The sequence below is a fragment of the Apium graveolens genome, chromosome 4 (genome assembly GCF_009905375.1).
Source record: "Apium graveolens cultivar Ventura chromosome 4, ASM990537v1, whole genome shotgun sequence".
Classification (NCBI taxonomy): Eukaryota; Viridiplantae; Streptophyta; class Magnoliopsida; order Apiales; family Apiaceae; genus Apium; species Apium graveolens.
This window is the reverse complement of record NC_133650.1, coordinates 79,659,218-79,678,569: the sequence shown is the minus strand read 5'-3', so window position 1 is coordinate 79,678,569 and position 19,352 is coordinate 79,659,218.

Genomic DNA, 19,352 nt, shown 5'->3' with positions numbered 1-19,352 from the left:
TAACTTGATTTTTCTTGTTTTTCCTTTAAGATCCAAGCATCCCTAAGACATCTCAAGGCTTCTTAAGGCTTCCTAGCTACTCACATCACTTCAAGGAAGGTATATCATCTCCAAACCCTAGCTTTACTTTGTATATTAGGATGATTTTGGTTTTTATGGTAATAGAGTAGCTTAATGCTTGTTGGTTTAGAGTTTGAGTTGGAATGGTGGTGAATTGAATGTTGAAATCTTATGATTTGGTTAAAGGACTTAAGTATAGTTTAAATTCAAGTTTAAAAATAAGTATAATTGTTAATATTGAGTTGATTGGGGCTGTTATGATGTATTGTGGATGGATGTTGGTTGTATGGATGGATTGGGATTGATTGGTGGTTGTATTGGAATGGTATAAAATTGGGAAATCGCGTAAACATAGCCGTCGTAATGTCCGCTTTACTTTAGACTGCTTTTGTTCATAACATTAAGACCCGAGAACTCCCTGCTAGGTTTTTACCATTGCCATGTTTAGATAGTTCATGTTACGAGCTTCGTTTTGATATGTGGTTCGTTTGATTCCGATGTACGGTTTAGGAGAAACGGCCGTTTTAAGTAACGACGTTTCGCGAACGAAACATTACCCCTCGCCTTACTTTGAAACATAGGTTAAAGACCTAAAAAGGGTTAATTAGTGTATGAAAAAATTATGTTAAGTGTGTTAGGCAGTTAGTAAGACACTCGCGAAAGAATCGCCTTAAAACTCGTAATGGTTAATTTATTAAAAATGGTGGAGCCGAGGGTACTCGAGTGACTTAAGAGAATCAGTAAGCGCAAAGCGAGCATTAGAGTCTAATTTGGTTAAAGTATAGATTTACAAGTTACTTTGGTTTAATTCCAACTCACATGTTGTTTATAGGTTACCAGACTCGTCCCGAGCCATTTGTAACCCCCAGTCGCTCAGGCAAGTTTTCTACCCGTATAACTGTTGTTGTGATGTATATGTATACATGCATGATCTTGCGATAAATGCATATTTGTTATTAGCAAATTCTTGCGATATATTGTAGCATGTGATATGGTATATATGCATGCCTGTTTCATATTCTTGATTTATATATCTGTTGGTTCAATGCTTATAGTTGCATAATACCTATGCTAGAGATAAGCGGTATTTGAGTATACCCTTAGTATAGGGGATAAAAAGGTGAACTTTTTCTAAAACCGGGAGGCGAGGCTCCCGAGTATAATATATATATATATATATATATATTTATATATATATGGATATAGTTTTCAAAACTATTGATCGAATAAGGTTCATTCGATAACTTTATATTAATTAATGAATATTATTTGAATATTCATTCGAGGACTTATGACTCTGTTTATTGTATTTAATGATTATTAATTGGATATTCATGGGAGGATGTATGACTCCGTTTATTCTATTTAATGAATATTATTTATAATATTCATTCGAGGTATTATGACTCCGCTTATTATTTATTAATATTCTTTATTTTATTAAAGAATAATGTTTCGATAATCAAACTTATTTTCGATTATTCAAATAAGGATAGTACTTTCATATAAGTATATCTTTGGTTATTTAATATCCATTTCAAGTATGAGTTTTAAAACTTCTACTTCGAATATTTTTATAAGGATTATCTTTATGAGAATATTATTTAAATAATAATATTCAGATATCTCTAATATATCGGGACTGATTTATTTTAATAAATCAGCAGTACTCCAAACATTCTTAAAAATGTTTTCGAGTCTTCAAAATGATTTCTAAAAGTTAGGGCGGATCCCAAAACTCATTCTTTTATATTTAAGATCCTCCTTTCAAAAGGTGATTTAAATACTCGCTCAAAACCTGAGGGATCCGGCTCTGTGGTGTATATTATATTCACAACGAGGTTGTTATTTTGACAAATGAATTGATTACTTACCCAACGTTCGGGAAGTAAGCCCATCTAATTGAGTCGGCATAAGCGACAGGCTGGGGTACGGTCTATCAAAGTGTAAGTGGTTGGGTGGCAGTCCATCAACGCGTAAGAGGCCGGGTGGCGGTCCAGCACAAGGTCCTTATGTGGCCAGGGTGATGACCGGTGGGGGATTCATCCATCTACTAGTAGAAAAGGTTACTTATTGGTATCTTTGCCTGATCAACAAGATATCGGGTTTATGCCAAAATTCTTTTCCTTTCCAAAATTCATTGGATGTTACAAACTCTGTTCATACCTTACATAACAGAGGTTCCAGGAAATGTTTAAGAGATATATATGTGGATATATATCGGGACTAAATAAAGTATCTCGTAACTTTATTTCATTCAATAATATTTCAAAGATTGAATCTATTCAAGTCTTAACTTGTGGTCTCATCAATGGGATGACCTTTTTAAACCTATAATACTTTGAACAGTGGTAGTTCAAGTAGCCTTATAAATGATATAAGTATAGTGAAGTATTTGGTAACTTCATCTTCCTTTAAGCTTATATCCAGTAAGTAATTATCTTACACTTGATAAAGGTTTTCAGTAAGTTATCTATTAGATACTTGCATTATTGATTACACTATATATTATCTTGCGAGCTGTAATGCTCACTCTTGCTTTATTTCTTCATCACACAATAACAGTTAGGAAAGATGGCCAGGCTCAAGCAGACCCAGCGCAAGAGCGTGGGAAGCGCCCCGCGCCTTCCCGTTGAGATCGTAGCTACTATAGCTGCAGAGGTAGATCTATCTGTAGATCATACATTCTACTTTTGAGAATCAATTATGTATAATTATAACTTGTGGCAGATAATGGCAATTAACCGTAAACTTATCAAGTAATCATTTTGGGTTGTAATAACTTTTAATTGTGGATTCAAGGACTTGTACTTATTTCAATTTCATCTCTGAGACTATGACGTGTGGTGGTGTGGGTTAGTGTGGGGTCACAGCATGAGGTTGTTTATTATTAATTAAGTTAAGTGATTATTGTGGAAAGAAAGACCGTGACGACCCGAATCCCTGACCCCGGATCTGGGGGTGTTACATTAGTAGTTTTGCAGTTTATGATGTTGTCAAACAAATCACTGTCAACACCATTAAACAGAATGTTCATGGCCTTTTTATCCTTTTGAACTTGTTCTTTGTCTGGATATGACCATTATGCTTGTGGTTTTGGGGCTGATGCTTCATTTCCTGTAGCAGCTCTCATAGGGACATGTGGACCTTTTTCAATGCAGTCCATATATGCTTTATCTTTAGATAGGAGATGCAGATGCATCTTCACCTTCCAATGGTGATAGTTGTCTTTGTCCAGAAATGGAATCTTTACTCCAACATCTTTTCTGTTCATCTTGTTGATTGTGGTGATCTTTAAACTCTTTGTTCTTCAAGAGCTTGCTCTAATACCAATTTTTATTCCCAAACAATATAACAAGAATTACAGAAGAGGGGGGGTTGAATGTAATTCTCGTTTCTTTTTCTGATTTTAAAACTGTTCTTACTTAATAATATAACTGTGCAGATTTTTCTATGTTGCGGAATGATAAAGATAGGAAAATCAAACAGAAAAAAATAAAATACAAGGCTTTAAAACTTTCTGGTGGATTTGAACTTATCCACCAGAGATATATATATTTTAAGATGAGAACTCTGTGATGCTTGAATAGCACACAGCTACTTACAAGTGAACTTGCCGAATTACAAAGAGATGTTTAACAGATTCAGCCTTTTCTATCTCTCTGTAAATAATGTTTTCTTACTTAGTTATTTTATTCTACTTGCTACACTTGGTTTATATACTACCGAGTCACATGATAAAAAGACAAACAAGTAAAACAAAAATTGTTTCTAGTCTAATTTCATGCTACTTCATTACACTATCCGGCATCTTTGAATATCTTCATAATTGCATGGGAATGGTAATGCTACTTTGTTCTCTAAATCCTGCAATTAGGCTGCCACATTCCATTTGCAAACACCCGACGCATGTGACTGTGTTATCATTGTCAACTGCTCTTTTGAATATGATCATTCGTCAGGACTACGTTGGTCATCCGTCGGATTCCTTATTGATTATCTGTCGGGGGCCTTTGTATATCATCCGTCGGGAGCCTTTCTACCACTTGACTCTATTTCACTTATACAGAATTATAAGACATCTTATATATACAATTAGCCAACATATTCTGCATATCAATCTAGTAGTCAAAATGACTTAAGGAATCCTACGGCATCTACTCAACTAATACATTGTTGTTTGCAGACATGTGCTACAAGACTTATTATTACATAAGCTACACTCTCGATGGATGTTCAGTGGTCATCCATCGGGCTATAAAGTTCATCCGTCGGGACTATTATAGAACATCCGTCAAGAGCTACAAAAATACTAAGTTAAATCTACTAAGGTGTTTTGTTCAACTTATCATCAAGTTCACAACATATTCCTAACATTCAATTTATGCACTTATGCAACAATGGTATGGCTATCGTTCAATGCTAAGACAAATAACAAATTGGGTTTTGATTAAACTAAGAGATTATACTAAATGGCATTAACTAAGAGAAATGAGGTTGAATTACTTATATGAGACAAACATGGGATTCTAACTTCATTACTACTTCATTCAAAGTCATTGTTCTTAACCTTAGCATGCAATGGTGATGACAACTAATCAAATAATATGAAACTAGTAAATGCCAACTTTCGTTGTACGAATACCCTACTACCAGACATCCACAAAAGAGATAGAAGCTGGATAGACACTAATTATGTTGAGACCCTATATATCTATAAAATTTGACAACATAAAGGTTTAATGCGCAAGTTATCTATCGTGATTACATAGGGAAGTAAGATGGTTAAAATTACCTATGAGTCATGCATAACAATTACACATGAACCTATGCTAGCATGGCAAGTTCTAAACCTCTATATTCACTATCGCTTCAATAGAGATTAACACGCTATCTTATAAGTTCATGACACTCATAAGACGAATAAGCACAACCGATACTAGGATATCATACAATCATCACACACTTAGGTATCGAAACAATTAACTATAAAAATCCATAAGTAAATCCGTTAGAACCTCACGATAACGATTAGTTCATAACCGAACTCATCATCACCGTGGATTCCGATGAAAGCATGGTAAATAAACTAAGTCTTTATAAACCGAATAAATAATCAAAGTACATTAACAAGAGTATTAGGTTCAACAATAAAGAAAACAAGCATCCAAGATTACAACTTAAGCAAAGAATCACAAGTAAAAACTAGATCTTCTTCTCCTTCATTAATTTTGTGCTATAAGGTCTTCTTCATGTTATCTCCTTGCTCTCCGTTATGAAAAACATCTTTTTGGAGTCTTTAAATACCGGCCCATCCAATCAAGAGTCCAGAAAATCAGTCTTCCAATAGAATCAGGATTCTTCAAAATCGACCTAGCGCGGCCGCCCCGGATCCCAAGTGTAGCGCGGCCGCGCTGAACTTCTGGAAAAACTGAAAATTTCTTATTTTCTTGATTGCAACTGCTAGCTTCTTTCGTGCAATCAACCGAGGCTCCATCCTAACACTCTTCTAGCATAAAAACAATGTAAAATCATTCATGCTTCCGATTATGCCCTGAAATGCAAAATACTACAAAAATACATAAAAAAACACAAATAACTTGAGTACAAAACACCAATTCGAGCCTTTATGAAGTGTTCTAAGTGGACATAAATGCCACTTAACACATAAATGATTGTTTAAGATTTTTGATGCTTGTCTCCACTCCAGCCAAGCTAAAGGTGGCCATCTTCTCAACAAATTTATTGAATTTGTTCTTGATTTCTATCTGAGATGGCACCAGCTGATCAATCCTATCACTCACCAGCTTCTTAACCTTTTCTTGATGACCATCCAGAGTTTTCTCCAATGCGTTTCTAATAAAATGTAAGGCTTTCAACTATGCTTTATAAACTTCTATTATGGCATCATACACCTTTTATGGAGTGAGGACCTTGGCATTGTTTCCCAAAATATTGACATACTCTTCCCTGAATCTAGCCAAGGCCTCATCCATATCTATGTTGAAGTCTTTGGATAACCAGGAATATACATTCTCATCATGTTCAACTTCATCTGCAATTTTAGCCTGTTGATCTTCAACATCTTCTTATATGATAGCAAAATTTTCTAATAGTCTTGATTGGACATGTCAGTTGTGAGGAGTTGTTGGGTGATATTGGAAAGGCCTGCAAGTTGGTCTACTAGTAGATCACTCATGGTTATTGGTTGAACTTGAGCATCTTGTAGCCATTGAGAGATGAGATGTGAGGGTTGTGTTGAAGTGGAAGGTTGATTGGGATCTGTTTAGGTTTGAGTGGAGGTAGATGTTATAGTAGGTAAGGTAACACCAGTGACTAGTGTCACAGTTTGACTCACAGTAGAATCTGTGGTTTTGAAAGCTTATTGTTAACTAGATAAGTAAACCTCCATTGGAATTAGAGGGGAGTTGATCGGGTTACTGTCATGTACCATGGCCTCAAACCCTTATTTCTATTACAGGGAAATAGCACTTGAATGTGCTTGTGTACTAGCCTTTTCAATAGCTGGATCATTGGCAATTGAACTCCTAACTTCAATTGACAAAGAAATTTCAGCTTGGGTTGTTAGGGGAGTTGTTTCTACATGAGAAACCTCCAATTGAATTGGAGAGCATTTAAATAGCCCCCCCCCCCAGAGTACTACACTTAAACCTATTAGTCTGTGAAGACTGTTGAGCACATGAATGTGTATTAGAAACTTGCATAGGGTCTTCAGTAAAAACTGATGAAACCCATGTGTTTATGATGGTGTCATCAAGAGCTATCTCGGCATGTAGCCTCTCACCATCTACATATTGTGCCTGAATGGTGAGCATAGTTTCTTGAACTGTGTCACTTGATTTTGGTTGGGCTTGAGAAGATGATTCAAGCCCTTCATTAAAAGTTGAATGTTAGAGATGAGATTTGTGAGCTCAGGCATGAGTGTTGGCAACTCCCCCTGAATAGATGAGGGAGTTTCAATAGATGTGATCTCTAAGTGTGTGCCAACCATTTGACTTCTTTCACCCTCTTGAGAGTGCCCAAGAGGGGGTGCAGACTCAGTACAATGCGCATTGGGGATAATACATGTTTCAATAGTAACACCTTATTGAGAAGGTGCCACTAGAGTCTGTTTATACCCCTGTGTTACAAATGGATCTTTTTGAGAAGATGTAGAGGTGGTCACTTGAGTGGTCAGCTCAATTTTCTTTTGCTTTTTTGGCTTTTTGACCAACGATGACTAAGTTTCTGGTTGTTCCTCACCACTCTCACTAACAACTACTAGGATTTGTTGATTCCTCTTCTTTTTACTAACTTCATCCTTTTGAGAGGATGAAGCAATTGGTTTACTATCATCTAATGTTTATGAAGAAAGGGTTGCGGCTTTGGTAGGCACATGTGGGTGTTCTTGTATTTGTGCTACTGCAGGACTAGGTACCATAGCTGAACTAGAAGTTGCAGTACTCCTCATGTCAGCCATAGGGTAATAATAGGTTCAAAATTTCTCCAACATAAAGTCAATGACAATTAGCCTAACCTTAACCTAATTCTTTGTTTACAAATAGGACTTTGGACACTTGTTTATAAATCCCTATTTCGTTTCTAATAATACCATCTAGAATATGTATTTCATTAACTTCATGATTTAAAGTAGACATAATAATTCTATGAGAGAAAATCTCCTTAACTCTACTTATCAAAGGCATTGTGAGCCTTGTGCTTAGCTCTTCCAGTATTAGGCTTCCAACATTGAGGTGTCTGTTGTAGGCCATTGAGTATACCAGCTTTTACACCACACTTGAAATGTTGTAATAGCCAATTTTTATGTATGTGAAGGCCCTTACAATTGAATCAAAGGACCACTCCCTTCTCAGATTCTTCTTGATGAGCCTAGCCATGTCTATCTTCTCACTGTAGTTGATGAAATTTATGAATTCAGCCAACTCTTGAGTTGTAAGAGTTTCGACAAAATTTTCTGTAGGAATACCCGGGGCCTTGTTGATGTCATCAGCATTGAACTCCACAACAACACCCATAATTGTGCAGTTCACCGCCATGGAAACTACTTGATTCTCATGAACAATGATGTTGATGACTGCAGTGTTCCAAAAATCATTTAAGACATCCAGGTAGAGCATTGGGTTTACAGTTAATCCTCCTGAAAGATAGGAATCAGAAATGAACTTGACAAAGCACTTAAAATTATCAGGTGCTTGGGTTGGATTTACAAAAGCCAGGTAGTTGGTTCCATATCGATTAGTAAAATGACTTATCGATATCTCCAGTTCTCTACATAGGCTTTTGAATTGTCGATATCTCTAGTTCTCTACCTGAAGATTTGACTTGTCGATATCTCTAGATTTCTACATGAAGATTTGACTTGTCCATATCTTTAGATCTCTACATGAAAAAATGACTTGTCGATATCTCCAATTCTCTACATGTATTTTTTGACTTGTCGATATATGAAATCTCTACATGTATATTGACTTTTCGATATCTGTTAGGAATTCTCTACAAGTCATTCTGGACTTCTCGACATACTTCTCGATATTCCTTGATCTGTGATTTGTCGATATTTGACATAATATTTTTCCTAGAACAATATTATTCAAATCTAAACTGTTATACTTCTCTCTGAGTCATGATCAGGATTTGATCTTCTTCCAGAGTTTATTTCTTAGCGTGCTGGCAATTCACATAAAAATCCTTCAGTCTAATCTACTTGATTTTTATACAGACTCAAGTATTACAATTATAGAATACAAAATTAGATTATCATACAACTTATCCTTAGGGTTGTCAAGATTACTTAATATTGTTATGTACATGTATGTTGTTAGGAATATGTGTATTAGTTTGATGATAAGTTAAAAAAACACTTAAGTAGAAATCTAGTATTTGTAGCCTCAACGGATAAGACCATCTTGGCTATCCGTTGAAGGAGTAGCTTTACTTAGCAATAAGTTCAGTATTGTAGCACATTTCATTCTCTGGATTCAAGTTGTAATTCTTAGATGTTGTAGGAAATTATCAGTCATGTTGACTACTAGTGGATATGCAAATAGGAGGGCTAATTGTAAATATTTCATGCCTTGTAATTTTGTATAAGTGAAGAAGTATCAACTGATATTGAAGACCTTCAACGGATAAGAAACAAAGCTTCAACGGATGTCTCTAAAGCTTCAACGGATAATATCCATCAACGGATAAGTGCTTCAATGGATAAAGACTTCAACTGCTAATGCATCAACGGATAAAGCTTCAACGGATAAAGCCTCAACGGATAAGGCATCAACGGATGAAAGCTTCAACGGATGCTTAGTTCATTAGCAGTTGATAGTGACAATTCATAAGCTGGCAGAGGTACATGGGTTGACAGAGACAAACTGGAATGTGGAAGCCTCTAGGAGGAATCAAGAAAATGCAGCATTTCCATTCTGGTGCAAACAAGGAAGTATTCAAAGATTAACAGCTAAGCCTAAATTGCATTGGATAGAGAAATGAAGAAGAAACATGTGAAGAGCCTTTTTAATAGTATTTTACAGTTTTGTCTTCACTTGTAAACTTGGTAATATATAAACCAAGTAGCAGCCTGTAATTAGATATGAATTTTCCAGAGCTGTTTAGAAAAATCCAGAGAGAAAATCATCTAGTTTGTACTAGGAAGCAGCTATGATTTAATTCTTTGAATCACAGATTTTCTGAAATAACACATCTCTGGTGGAACAACAAATCCACCAGAAAAGTTTTTAAGTTCTCTGTGTTCTTTACATTTGTGTTTGAATATATATCTGTCTGCATTAGCTTCAAGCAATTCACACACACTTGCTCTAAAAAACACTTAGCCTTAGAAACTGCTCAAAACTTGAAAAAGTTTTGAGATTTACATTCAACCCCCCTTCTGTAAATCTCATTGTTAGTCCACTGGGAATAACAATTGGTATCAGAGCAAGCTCTTAACATACAAAGAGTTTAAAGATCTATTCTACTAACATCATGAGTAAGAAGGATATTGGTGTAAAGATTCCAATCTTGGAAAGAGATAACTATCATCACTGGAAGGTGAAGATGCATTTACATCTTCTCTCTCAAGATGAAAGCTACATCAACTGCATTGAAAATGGTCCTCACATCCCTCACAAGGTGGCCACAGCTGCTACTGCAACAGTTGCTGTTGGACAGTCTATTCCCAAGCCAAAAGCAGAATGGACTGTTGAAGATATTGAAGAGGTTCACAAGGACAAGAAAGCCATGAACATTCTGTTTAATGGCCTGGATCAAGATATGTTTGACAATGTCATTAACAGCCAAACTGCTTAGGAAATTTGGGATACTGTGCAGCTTATCTATGAAGGCACTGAGCAAGTTAGAGAAAACAAAATGCAGCTTCTCATTCAACAATATGAATATTTTCATTTTGAAGAAGGAGAATCATTGAATGATACCTTCAACAGATTTCAGAAACTGTTGAATGGATTGAAGCTGTATGGGAGAGTGTACCAAGTTAAGGACTCCAATTTAAAATTTTTAAGGTCTCTACCAAAGGAATGGAAGCCTATGACTGTTTCTCTAAGAAATTCTCAAGATTATAAGGACTTCACACTTGAAAGATTATATGGAATTTTGAAGACATATGAACTTGAGATGGAGCAAGATGAGCTCTTGGAAAAGGGGAAGAGAAAAGGAGGATCAGTTGCACTTGTAGCTGACAGTGAGAAGGTTGAAGCCAGGAATGAGGAGAAGACAATGCCAAGTCTCAAAATTGGCACAAGCAAATCAGAATCAAGCAAGGGTAAAGAACAAGTAGCTGAGGATGAAAACAATTCCAGTCAGGATGACTCTGATGATGTTGATGAACATCTGGATTTTCTGTCCAGGAGGTTTGCAAAGATGAAGTTCAGGAAAAATACAAAATTCACTAAGCCAAACAAAAACATGGTGGACAAATCCAAGTTCAAATGTTATAACTGTGGCATTAGTGGACACTTTGCAAGTGAGTGTAGGAAGCCAACCTCTGATAAGAAGAAATTTGAGCAAGTTGATTACAAAAAGAAGTACTTTGATTTGCTCAAACAAAAGGAAAGAGCTTTCTCACTCAAGATGATTGGGCAGTAGATGGAGTCAATGAAGATGATGATATGGATTATGTCAACCTAGCTCTGATGGCTAATTCTGATGAAAATAAAACTAGTTCATCAAGCAACCAGGTAATTACTACTTATCTCTCTCAGCTTTCTAAAAATGAATGCAATAAAGCCATAAATGATATGTCAAATGAATTATATCATTTGCGAGTTTCCCTTAAATCACTAGCCAAGGAAAACACTAGGATCAAAGAGAATAATGTGTTTTTAAGTGATAGGAATGCTGTGTTAGAGGATCAGGTAATTGAGCTTGAAAAGATTAAACTTAAGTGCTTGATTGTTGAGAGTGAACTAGAAGAAGCTGTTAAGAAAGTAGAAATTCTTTCTAAACAGTTAGAAAGTGAGCAAGAGGTAATCAAGGCCTGGAAAACATCTAGGGATGTTAGTGTTCAGATTGCCAAGGTTCAGGGAATTGAATCATTCTGTGAGGATGCCTGGAAGAAAAATAAAAAGGAGTTAGAATTAATTGATGGATTGTCAACGAATGTGGAATCAATGGATGACGAAAGTTATCCGTTGAAGGAAGAAAAAGAGCATCCGTTGAAGGCTCATCAATTAAAACAGGCAAGTAATTTTAAAAATAAAAATCTCAATAAGAAGGATGATTCAACTTTCAAGAACTTTGTCAAAGAAGGAGCTAGCACATCCAAAGATGTCAGTAAGGTGAATATAGGACACATGACTTTAGATCAGCTGAAAAATAGGCTTAAGTTGGTTGAGGATAAGAAGGAAACTAAAAGAAAATCTAAAAGAAATGGGAAGGTAGGGATTAATAAACATAACAATTACACACCTGATAGGTATGCTCCTAGAAAAAGATGTGTGCATTGTAAAAGTGTTAATCACCTATCTGATAATTGCAAATCTGTTAAAAATGCTCCCATGCCTTCAAATCCCTCCATGCCTAACATGTCCATGTCACCTCTGCATGCTATGTCTGTTATGTCTCATCAGAATCCCCATGCACATTTTGTAAACATGCCATATATTAATAATCCTTATTTTACTGCATTTAGTATGCCTCAAATACCATACAATATGCCTATATGGAATAACATGTTTGCACAATCTATGTCTTATCAAATTCAATCAAATGTGCTAAATGATTCTGTGACTAACCCTACACTTCAACCAACCACATCTGAGATCAAGGTTGACCCAAAGTTACCTAAGTCAAAAGATGCAGGAGGAATGAAGTCTAGGAAAAAGACTAACAAGGCTGGACCCAAGGAAACTTGGGTACCAAAATCAACTTGATTGATTTTGTTGTGTGCAGGGAAAAAGAAGGAATCTATGGCACTTGGACAGTGGTTGTTCAAGACACATGACAGGAGATTTCACCCTGCTCACAGAGTTTAAGGAGAGAGTTGGCCCTAGCATAACCTTTGGAGATGACAGCAAAGGATTCACTATGGGATATGGCTTGATTTCAAAAGAAAATGGCATCATTGATGAAGTTGCATTGGTTGATGGTCTCAAACACAATTTATTGAGCATCAGTCAACTATGTGACAGAGGGAATACTGTTTCCTTCAATTCTGAAGCCTGTATTGTCACAAGTAAGAAGGACAATAAAGTGGTTCTAACTGGAGTTAGAAAAGGGAATGTGTACTTAGCTGACTTCAACTCTACAGATGCAGAATCCATTACTTGTCTTCTCAGCAAAGCAAGTCCAGTTGAAAGTTGGCTATGGCACAAGAAGTTATCCCATTTGAATTTCAAGACAATGAATGATCTAGTCAAAAAGGACTTAGTTAGAGGAATGCCTCTAGTAGAATTCACAAGGGATGGACTGTGTGATGCTTGTCAGAAAGGAAAGCAAAAGAAAGTATCATTCAATAAGAAGCTTGAATATGCAATTGATGAACCATTACAACTGCTACACATGGATCTTTTTGGACCAGTCAATGTATTGTCAATTTCAAGGAAAAGATATTGCCTAGTGACTGTAGATGATTTCTCAAAGTTTTCATGGGTTTATTTTCTTGGATCAAAGGATGAAGCTAGTGAAATCATTATCAATCATATCAAGCAAGTCAACAATCATCCTGATTTAAAAGTAAGGAATATTAGGAGTGACAATGGAACTGAGTTCAAGAATTCAACCATGAAGTTGTTCTGTGAAGAAAATGGGATCATGCATGAGTTCTCAGCTCCAAGGACCCCACAACAAAATGGTGTGGTAGAAAGGAAGAACAGATCACTAATTGAAGCTGCAAGAACAATGCTTGAAGAGTCAAAACTCCCAACTTACTTTTGGGCTGAGGCTGTTAACTGTGCATGTTACACTCAAAATATTTCTCTAATCAATCAGGCAAAAGGCATGACTCCCTGTCAATTATTCAAGAGAAGAAAACCAACTTTAAACTTTCTGCATGTCTTTGGTTGCAAATGCTACATCTTAAGGAATCGATCTGATCACAAAGGGAAGTGTGATGCAAAGGCTGATGAAGGAATATTTGTTGGTTATTCTGCTGGAAAATCATATAGGGTCTACAATCTAAGAACCAACATTATCATGGAATCTGTGCATGTTGTGTTTGATGATAAAAAGATTGATGGATTAACAGATGAGGGACATCATGAAGGACTCAAATTTGACAATATTGAGATATATTATAATGATAGTGAAGATGAGAATGATGAAGAAGGCATCTCAGGAAGAATTCAAAATCTGCCTTTGGATAATGCACATAATGCTGCATCCGTTGAAAGTCATAATTCAGCTTCCGTTGAAAGAGGCAATGCAGCATCCGTTGAAAGACAAAGTGCATCATCCGTTGAAGTTCATAATGAAGCATCCGTTGATCACAGTCTGTCAACGGATAATCAATTCACTTCATCAGTTGATAGAGCTCCCAACTCCTTTCAAAGGATCAGCAACTCAAGGGGAGTGTCAACCAATCAACATTCTATCTCACATCATGACAATACTGAGGCAACCTCATCTAGAGCTAATCTACCACCTCAAAGGAAATGGACCAAGAATCACCCTTTTGAACTGATCATTGGTGATGCTACATCTAAAGTGCAAACTAGAAGGGCTACTCAAGATGAATGTCTATATAGTAGCTTTCTATCACAGGAGGAACCTAAGAGAGTAGAAGAAGCTCTATTGGATCCAGATTGGATTTTAGCAATACAAGAGGAGCTAAACCAATTTGAGAGGAACAAAGTATGGAAGCTGGTACCCAAGCCAAAGAACAAGAGTTCTATTGACACAAAATGGGTATTCAGAAACAAGATGGATGAAAATGGCATTGTCATAAGGAATAAAACCAGATTGGTTGCTAAAGGCTATTCTCAACAAGAGGGAATAGATTTTGATGAAACATTTGCTCCAGTTGCCAGACTTGAAGCCATCAGAATCTTTCTAGCCTATGCAGCCCATGCCAATTTCAAAGTCTATCAAATGGATGTCAAGAGTGCATTTCTAAATGGGGAATTGGAGGAAGAAGTTTATGTAAGCCAACCTCCAGGATTTGAAGATCCAAACTTTCCAGACTATGTGTATTATCTGTTGAAAGCACTCTATGGACTAAAGCAAGCACCTAGAGCCTGGTATGAGACTTTGTCAAAATTTCTTCTAGATAATCACTTCACAAGAGGTACTGTTGACAAAACTCTTTTCTCTAGAAATGTTAATGGCTCTACAATACTTGTTCAAATTTATGTAGATGATATTATATTTAGATCTACAGATGATAAGCTTTGTAAAAAGTTTGCTAAGTTAATGCAAAGTAAATATGAAATGAGCATGATGGGAGAGCTAACTTATTTTCTTGGTTTACAAGTTAAACAAGTTAGTGGTGGAATTTTCATTTGTCAAACTAAATATATTTATGATCTTTTAAAGAAGTTTGACTTAATGGATTGTTCATCTGCAAAAACTCCCATGGCCACTGCCACCGAGCTTGAATTAAACAAGGCTGAAAAGTCTGTGGACATTTCAAGTTATAGAGGCATGGTTGGATCAGTTTTATATTTAACTACTAGTAGACCTGATATAATGTTTTCTATATGTCTCTGTGCTAGATTTCAAGATGACCCTAAAGAATCTCACTTAGTAGTTATTAAAAGAATCTTCAGATATCTCAAAGGGACTCCAAATCTAGGAATTTGGTACCCCGGAGAGTCTGGTTTTGATCTAATTGGCTACTCAGATGCAGATTATGCAGGCTTCAAAATAGACAGGAAAAGCACAACTGGCACCTGTCAATTTCTAGGGAACAAGCTTGTGTCATGGTTCAGCAAGAAGCAAAATTCTTTTTCTACATCAACAGCTGAAGCTGAGTACATTGCTGCTGGTAGTTGCTGTGCACAGATACTATGGATGAGGAATCAACTATTTGACTATGGACTAACTGTTGACAAAATTCCTATACTCTGTGACAACACAAGTGCCATCGCCATTACTAAAAATCCAGTGCAGCACTCAAGAACCAAGCACATTGACATCAAGTACCACTTCATTAGGGAACATGTGATGAAAGGTACAGTGGAACTTCATTTTGTTCCAAGTGAAAAGCAGATTGCAGACATATTTACCAAGCCACTTGATGAATCAACATTCACAAGATTAGTAAGTGAGCTAGGTATGCTTAATTATTCATAAATTTATGTCCTCTATATAATCTGCCTTGAAGCCTGAAATGAATTTGCTGCAAGAACAAAGTTGGTTTAAGTAAGACTTATCCTATCAACGGATATTCCCTATCAGTTGAAAGCCAAAATTGTTCTATCAACGGATGTTCATTATCCGTTGAAAGACAAATACATTTCTGGTAATTTTATCCCTCAACGGATAAAATAGTGTTGTTCATCAACGGATAACTATTTACCTTATCCATTGAAGTGTCACATCAGTTACTTTAAGTGAGTCACAGCCGTTGATTCTTTTCCTTAACCGTTGATACAGATATACACTGTTGTATGTATTTATATTAAAGGCAGTTTTCAGAATTTCTACAGTTATCTTTATTCTTAAACGGCTGTAATTTGTTTAAAAGTATCATTTAATCATTTTATTTACGTTTTAATTCAAGAAAGTATAAAAGCCCATTGAATTCCTATTTTCACTAACGCTTTCTTGCAATTTTTATTCTCCTTCTCTCCCAAAACGCTCAAGTTTTTCTCTGCAACCTCCACTCACAACAATGGCACCAGTAGTCAAAATTATGTCTCAATCTGGATTTGTTTATGAAAAGAATAATTTCGTAGCCTTGGTTGAAAAGAATGAAGCCCATTCTGATTATCACAAGATGATGGACTTCATCAAAAACTGCAAACTAAGCTATGCAATGCTGGAAGCCCCAACCATCTACTGTGAGGTGATTGAGGAGCTTTGGACAACTGCAGACTTCAACTCCACAGATATGACTATTGCCTTCTCTCTCAAAGGTAAGGATTATTGCATTAACTGTGATGATATACAGTCTTGCTTTAAGTTACCTGAGAATAATGCCATGACACCACACATTGATAAAGATGTATCTACTATGTTAGATTCCATAGGCTATGTTTTTGATTCTGCTAGTTTAGGTAGTATTAGAAGGAAGGGCCTTAGGAAAGAATGGAGTTTTCTTGGAGATGCCTTTATCAAGGTTTTCTCTGGGAAGATTAGCAATTTTGATGCCATAACTTCATCTCTTGTTAATATGCTCTCTATGCTAGTTTCTGATAGGTACTTTAATTTTAGCAACTATGTCATGCTAGAATTAAGTTCCTGATTAGGTAACAAAGCTAATAGACCACATAGCATCTACTATGCTAGATTCTTTATGTTATTGGCTAACCATGTTGCTGAAGGATTGGCCATATCTAATGAGAACAATAAACTCAAATGCTGGGCACAAGAGAAAAGGGTCCTTGCAGACCCTTTGAGAATGAACCTCAACAGCCAGGTGCCATTGGTATATTTGCCAATCATGAATGCACCACAGGTAAGTGAGGTAAACACTTCTATAACTCCTACTATTTCCAACCCCATTGTTTCTTTGCCTTCCAGTGTGGCAATGGAATCTGTGTCTTTGTCCAAACAGGTTCCTACCAAAGCCACCAAAACTAAAATTTCAAAACACAAGTCAAAGAAAACCACCTCTGTTGTCTCTCAAAAGACAACAGTTGTAACAACTACCATAAACCCTGAAGGGAGTGAACAGGGTGTGAGTGGTGAGGGGAGGGGTGAACATCAAGAAACCCCCCAGGATAAGGTGGGAGAGGTGAGTGGTATCCCGTCCAGCCAAGTCACAGTCTCTCAAAAGACTGTGGTGGTTCAAAAGGAGTCAAACACATCCCTAGTTGCATCTTCCCAAAAGGGTGCAACTATTGAAAATAGTCCCCAACCAGGGACACAGAATAAAAGAGGGAGGGACACTGAAGCCACAAATTCACCAATAAAAGCCTTTTCAAGAAAGAAGAAGGCCAAGACCCTAGTTTCCATACAAGGGGCACACACAGCACAGATACATCCACCTGTATCTTTGCCTTCTCAAATTCAGCTTGATGTGACTCCAGCAAATGTGGAGTCACAGCCCCATTCTCTCATAATGGAAACACATCAATCATCAAACTCTCCATCACCCTCTCTGGATGTGAATATGATATTCACATCACTTCCTGATTCTCCCTCATTAAAACTCAGGGAGGAGCCCCACTCAAAACCTGATGATCATCATCTTTTAGATGATTTGTTGGATCATCAGCCAATTCTTTCAGATATGGTTGAAGAATCTGTGTCACCTCACTTAAAATCAATTCACACAGATTCAACAATTATGTCACTTTCTATATCGACATCTTTTCCTTCTTCAACGGATATCTCTCATCCGTTGACAAGTGGTTGTTCTTCGACGGATAAGCTTAACAGCAGTTATCCGTTGATACCATCAGTTTCCACTTCAACGGATACTCCCTATCCGTTGATGGTCTCTACACATATAACAGAAACAACTCCAACTGTAGAAGACATGGTTACTGTACAATCACTTTTAGGTTTGAGGGAAGGGAGTGATATTTTGAGTGAGAGGCTGGGTTGCTCCCAGGCAAAAGGAGAGGTTGAGAGTCATCATATGCATGCTATTTCTTCCAGCATGGCAAAAGTGAGTGAGGGGAGTGCCACCTTAGAAGGTGAGGGTGAGGGTGTGAGGGTGTGTGAGCCAGGGGAAGCCCCTGATGCAAGAAAATAGAGAAAATGAGAGAAAGGCAGGTACAGAAGCTATAAGGGTGGATCCAGCCATTGCTAGTGAGTCAATGATAGTGGATGATGCAGAAAAGGAAAGACAATTTCAGCAACATTACAAAGCTGTAATTGATAACATTTCCTTGGATGCTGACACTTTTACTCACCCTGTTCCAGCCTATCAATTATTGGCTGCTCAGGGCAATGTGGAGGCAGAATAGACTTTGCACATTGTACACACTTCAGAATCTCTTCTCAGAGACAAAGCTGCTGTTAACAGGCTGCCTTCTCAAGCTGGTGAGCCATCTGAAGAATTTGGAGTAAATTCTAATGATGATGACTCTAATTCTTTGGATGAAAGCATGAATTTAGGGGGAGTAGCAGGCCCAAGTCTGTTCCAGGTCTACCTGATTGGGCATGGGCAAAGGCATCTACACCAGGAGAATTTGGTGTCACTTTGGTCAGGCAAGTAATGACTATTCAAAAGGCCCTTCAGGAGACTACAGATGCTGGTACCAAGGCAATTCTTCAAGCTCATCTGGACTCTCTGCATCTCTTGCAGTTGCAGCATTTCAAACAGAATCTAAGTGTGGATGAACTCAAGCAGGACATTGCTGATCTAAAATCCTACAATGCTGAGAAGTTGGATTCAGTCATGCCTTATGGTACTATGCAAGATTTGTTGGGGAGACTGAGGAAAGAATCTGATGCTGACAAGAGGCTGGCCAGATTGGAAAACAGAGTTCGGATCATTGAAGACTCTATGGTCACCATTCTTCAGAATCAACAAACTCAGACAAATCTCCTAATGCAGCTGGCAAAAGCACAAGGCTTGACCCCTACCCTTGATGATAACAAAAATGGGGAGAATAAAAGGGAAAGGGAAGGAGAGCCATCAACAACTGTTCAAATATCTCAAGTGCTAGTTTCTGCCATCACCACTTCTCCAATTATTCAAATCAAAG